Below are 6,398 nucleotides of genomic sequence, written 5' to 3'. Positions count from 1 at the left end.
ATTCCACATTGAAGCAACGGTCCAGCCTGAAATTTATTTTGTAATACTAAACATTATGGAGCCGAAATTTTACATTATATCAAAGAATTGTTTCTAAAATGACAAAAATATGACCTTATTTCAAAATTATGCCAAAATATGCTGCAAAACCAATAAAATTCTAAAATATGCATTTATATGCACAATAAAAACGACATAATTTCAATAAGAATGACTGGAAACATGCATAATTACATTTAAAAATAGGAATAAACCCTAGGAAAAATATATGACATGTCATAGAAATCCAGGCCCTATTGATCATAATCCACTGTGTGAGCCAAATATAAAATAAAGTTATCAGTAATGTAAAAATGACTGTCCCATATCTTACATGAGGGTCATTCCATGTGAAATCATCCAGAAAGGTCGTTCACCACTTTTAAAAAAAATCAAAATTAGTACACTTATTTCTTCATATTTTCACACCTCAAAAAAATGTTAAAAATATTGTGATCCCCTCGGTTCTCCCGGTACAGCCGTTTTCATAATGAGAAGAAACGAGTTTTCGGCTCAAATGGAGGTTTGCGTTATCTTCTGTATCTTGATAACTATTGAAGCTAGAGACTCCAATGAAAAACCAATTTGTTCCTCATGATATGGACAACAAATCATATCATTACAAGGTTTTACTCAACTCACTTCCTCTAGGTGTAATTAAGCTTGAAACTTACCCATCGATTTTGGGAAAAACGCTATTTTTGACCTTTAGAAACCAATGGAAGGGGGGAAAGTATCAGATCTGCGGTTTCTACCCTTTGTTTTCTCCTACATGAAGAATATAATTACATAGTTTTGAATACCGTATCTATTTTCTAAAATTTTCCAGGATCTTCCAAACTGCTCTCGGCGCCAAATCGGTATTTTTAACGTCTCATATCTCCGGTGGGGAAGCTCAGAAAAAATTTAAACTCATAGCATATAATGCTCTATTCCAGAGTAACGTTGAGTTATAATTACAATTTTGATATTCAAATAATAGCGAAGTATCTATAATGCGAAAAAACACGTTTTCGGCTCAAATGGAGGTTTGATTTATCTTCCATATCTCGATAACTATTGAAGTTAGAGACTCCAGTAAGAAACCAATTGTTCCTCATGATATGGACTATAAATCATGGCATTACAAGGTTTCACTCAACTCACTTCCTCTAGGTGTAATTAAGCTCGAAACTTACCTATCGATTTTGGGTGAAACGCTATTTTGGACCTTCAAAAACCAATGGGACGGGGAAAATATCACATTTGTGGTTTCACAATTATTTTAACACTTTTTTTGAGGTGTGAAAATATGTAGAAATAAGTGTACAATTTTGAATTTTTTTAAAAACCTTGAGCGACCTCTCTGGATTATTTCACATGGAATGACCCTTAAGTATTATGTGCATAAATAAACAGGCATAATTTTCCAAAACAGATGGTTGCAAATTGCAATCCATGAACCTGCAATTCATATCACAGACCTGCAAAGTGATAACACTATGTTAAGTGCAGATTTCTGACACCAGAAGCAGTAAATTATTGCAACACAGAAAGCCTGAAATCTAAAGGCTTATGATCCATCCACAAAAATGCAACTTTTGATTACTCTCAAATATTTGAGTTTGCAGTCTTTAATCGCTTAAAAACTGTAAATCAAAATGTATCTGCAATGATCTGAACAAGTCACTGATAGATTTCACAGAGTCTGATATGTGTAAGTTGGCCATAGTGTATAAGGAAGGAAAGCCATATATTTACACAATATACAATTTGACCCTATTCAATAAGATAGATAGGTTATATCTTCAAGTTACACCCGATCCTTGCCCTCTTTACCCACACAGATTTCCTCTTTTGATTCTTCCTGCTGTCTCCCAGAAGAATATTAATGGGGATCTCACTGGCTGCAGATTACAAGACACTGCCAAGAACAGTTACCTTAGGGCAACTCATAATCTGATCTCCTGTGACTTAACATTATAGCAATAATATTCATTATTCCACGTATAAATATAAATGACCTAGCAAACAGTGCAGTGAGCTATAAATGTTCTGTTCTAGGAAATGACCATACAGAAATAACTCATAAATTTAGTGTAATTTGCATGTGATCTTCAAGAAATAAGTGGGTATCTGTACATCACTTGCCATATAATCAGGATTTAGGCAACGATGTCAGCTGATCAGAACTAACAATGATCTTCTGGGCTGAAGTTTGGAGAGAGCCTCCCTGCTTCTCTTCATTGCATGTTTTGGCTTGCCCGTTTGGCCCGGCTATGGAGACAATATGTTAGGCTTCCCAAACATAACATTTATACACTTCATAGTCACCACAAGTACCTCAAATCCAATGAAGAATTAAGTAGTTACTATAGGATTCTGACGATGGTGTATAACACACTGATATGCTCGGTTTTTGGACTTTATCCATCGTCCTGGTTTTTCAAGATAACAAATAAAACAATAGGTCCAGTGATTGAGGCTAGCTCTTTCTAACAGACCCAACTGAATAGGTGTTTTCCTTCATCTGAGGACGGAAACAGATCCAGTTTCCAAAACGTCGTGTTTTTATTTATCTTAAAAAACCAGGACGATGGATAAAGTCCAAAAACCCAACCTATCAAAGAATTAAGTAGCTCAATCAAACATTTCTCATTGTTCATAATATTCTAAACAATATTTCTATAGTTAAGAATGTTTAGTAGCTAACTCCACTCTGTTTCAGGGGTTCTTGAGGAACTGCAGTTGTGGCCTTACATCTAATCTGTACATTTAATGTTTACAAAACATATACTATATATCTCTAAAGGCAGTGCAGAATATTGCACACAGATCCTCTCCGTAATGTAATAAAAACATCATCTGTAAAATAATATCACATTACTTATATAATTCAGCAGTAGTAAGTGTGTGTGTATATATATATATATATATATATATATGTGTGTGTGTGTTTTTTTTTTAATATTTTATAAGAACTGTAAGGAAAGAATTGGTTAACATCTTCACAGTTGGAATATATTCTGTACATAAGTGAACAAATAAACAGTTACAAAATTCTTTTATATAAAGAATATGAGATATTGTATATAATGTTGTATCCTTTGTTTTGATAGACATATATGTGTTAAATATTATATTCTGATTTAAAACTCAGTACAGTTTCTGACGTAAGCAGCATATTTTGAAGTCAAAGCAGAATGAGCTGCATTCTTACATTACATTTGTTTTTATGATTATCTGAATCAGTGCTTCCACTTGCAAAAAAAAATAATCTACTTTGGTGTGAAAATAACTTCTGTGAATCTGACCACCTCTCCCCATAAAATCATTATAGAAACCTGGTGAGCCCTGGCTTGTCCAGTCACACACAGACATTCTTCTTTGTGATTCTCATGACACTGAACATTGCAATAATATCAAAGATGATTTCCCCACACCCTCACCCATCTTTACAGGACCTGATACTGTTGTAACTCAGGCTGTGCAGAGGATATACTGTGCCCTAGGGACTGATGGTCATTGAGTAGAGGTTCCATGTGTTCCAACTGTTCGGGTGAATCTAGAGAATCCAGGAATGTCTCCATCTTCTCCAGCAAATTCTTCCCACATTTGATAATGTTCAGATGTAACCAGAGCCTCATTCATGTCTGTACCTTCCACAACTCCAAATAAACGCTCCTCATCTGCAATGTAACATGAATACAAACCCTCACAGCCCACATCTCTACATCAAGAACATCAAGAGCCTGCCTCATGATCCTCTTTCAGTAATGTCAACAGCCGTGAACTGTGCGCTACAAGTTAAATCATGTGGAAATGCACCTGTACGACCGGCAGTACAAACACAACTTTCTCTTTCCTCTGAATGTGCACAATATTGGAATAGTTAGCTGAGAGTGCAGCTTGTCTCGCTTGGCACATGTGAAACCAAGGAACACACTTCTTAACACAGTGAGGACTGGTCGCATGATATCATGCTTTTGGCTCTTAAATGTGGCAGACCGGTCGCATGATATCATGATTTTAGGACACGTTAGTTTGTACCTTGCTCTGGCACCACCCAAGTTGCACGCAACGGCGCAATAAAACTCTGGAATGTTTGCTTACTTGTCAGTAACTTGATCTCACTGTTTTCTTAAGCCACTATAAATGAAAATGCTTTGCTGCTCTTCGAACTGTATGTATCAGCCAGTACTTAGTGGTGGGGTATGGACATGGACAAATTCTTCTCCGATGAGCCAGTTGACCTGCCTTGTGAGCCGCGTAGTTATGGTGATTGAGAGAGCAGCAGTGACAGGAAAGAACAAAGAATTGTGGCCAAAGACTGTAAAAGTGACAGTAGCTCCGATGATAATGCGGATAATAACATTGCAGGGACACTAAAAAATCTAAAAGAATCACAAAAATGTAACCCTAAATCAAAATCGAAATACAAAGCATTTCGAGATGAATGTGGCAAAGGCCTGGGCTACAGACCAGATGGTGGTGGCAGAACCAGAGTCAGTCACGGACTTAGTGCGACCAGACCCATCAACCCCCACCCCACGCAGGCCTCATGTGGACCCCCCAGGGTGACTATCAGGTGATATGCGGAAACATACCCTCGTGAAAATTGTGAAGAGTGAACATTCCAAGGGGAAGCATCCTTCTAGGTAATGCCGTGTTCCCACAGTTCATAAAAAAAGGAGTATGTCTACATTTGCAAATTCTGTGTAATGCCACTTCACAAAGGGGAATGTTTCCAGAAATATCACATCCTCACACACTTCTAGGAGCACTGTAAGTGTTCTCCAAAAATTTTAGTTAATAAAATTAATTAGGAGATTTTATATTAATTTTTAAAGTGAACAGTGCAAGTGTTAGGATAGTAAGTTTAATAATGGCGGTCCCCAGGGTGATCTAATATTTATATCACTGTTCCTCAATGTGTTAAAAGTAAGCTACTCAATGCATACAGCTGATTGCAATAAAAATATCAGAGCTTTTACTGAAAGATAAAAGTAAGCACTTTCCTTTTATATACTTTGAATTCCAGCAGTATGGCACTTGCCGGGCACCATGGGGTTAAAAGTCAAGCATTCTCATGTTTGGCACTGACTGGAGACGAATGTTCAGCTGTATGCTTCGGCTGCCTACAGCAACCTGATACCTGGTGAATATGTGGTCTCTAAACTACGAGTATTTTCTTTCTTCCAAGAACCAAACCCTGACTTCCCAGTCATCTTACTGACTAGTCTATCATGAGTGACATTTAAATCTTATGCATACTCCTTCCCAGCCAAATGAAAATCAAATCAAAACAGAAAGTATAATCATAGAATTATATGTATAGTGTGACGTGGTGGAACTACAGGATGTAGGGGTCACTTGAACTCTGCAGTCTCACGAGTGACGTCACATACCCCCACTCCTTCCATCATTGCGCAGTGCTCGGTGAGCGCCCCTTCCTTGGGGTGACATAACAGCATTTCCCACAGTGATGTAACAGGGGACACCGCGGTTACTACACAGCAATAAACAACTCTCAGCAGCATTGCCCACCAATGACTGTAAACACGGCAATTACGCAACAAGGAAGCGAGGTGCATTTTCCGATGTCTGGCTGAGGGTTTATAAGAGAACTGGAATGCCTAAGCAGTCAGTTGAATTGTAGCAGTCACCGAGTTCAGTTGTAGCGAGTCAATCGTAAGAAGACCAGAACGTGTGATTAGAGGCGATAGTGTGAGAAGGTATTGGGAGTGTGTAATACAGTGACGCTGGTATAGCTCCCGTATTGCACTGTGAATAAGTGAAGACTATTGAAGATAGAGTGAGCAGATTATTGTGTAGGGTTTATAAATTGTGTAAACCCGCAACTGTGTTATAATTAATTGTAGTTATGATTTGCAGGTTTTTGAATAAACCCATTAACAATCCGAACGGCGTCTTCAGTGGCAAAACACGTTACAATAGTAACAAAAAATAGAGACTAGATTACTGAATTCAGATCATTTTACAAGCAGATGAAATTTTATAATATTCATTACACTGACATTATTGTTTGTCATGACTATGGTCCCTCATCATTTTCCTCAGACCTTCCTGAAATGTGCCAGGATACTACCTCAAATTATGCCATGATCATTTCTTTCTGGACGTTTTCTCATTCATTATTCATTAATCATCCTCCTGCTTGATGCTACACAGTCTGAGCTACTAACAGAGCCATTAAACTATAAATATATAATGTAATATTGTTATATCTGCACATGTGCAAAGATGAGGGTGACACTTGAGAATAACAGTCTACTGGAAGGAGATGATTCAGAAGGCATGAAAAAGATGGAAAAATTCTGTCTTGTAACATCTGTTAACAGGCCAAGTAGATCTAATGC

General features: G+C 37.4%; 1 long non-coding RNA gene across 1 annotated transcript; it reads right to left on the bottom strand.

Annotated features, from left to right (window-relative positions):
- Positions 1–2,665: 2,665 nt before the first annotated feature.
- Positions 2,666–5,822, bottom strand: LOC111861695. Its single transcript, XR_002842293.2, has 2 exons — positions 5,427–5,822; positions 2,666–3,707 (listed from the first exon to the last, which is right to left on the bottom strand). It is a non-coding gene; the product is annotated as an uncharacterized LOC111861695 (long non-coding RNA).
- Positions 5,823–6,398: the final 576 nt, after the last annotated feature.

The sequence above is a fragment of the Cryptotermes secundus genome, unplaced genomic scaffold (genome assembly GCF_002891405.2).
Source record: "Cryptotermes secundus unplaced genomic scaffold, Csec_1.0 scaffold201, whole genome shotgun sequence".
Lineage (NCBI taxonomy): Eukaryota > Metazoa > Arthropoda > Insecta > Blattodea > Kalotermitidae > Cryptotermes > Cryptotermes secundus.
The sequence above is the reverse complement of the archived record's forward strand: the minus strand, read 5'-3'. Positions and strand labels throughout refer to the sequence as shown.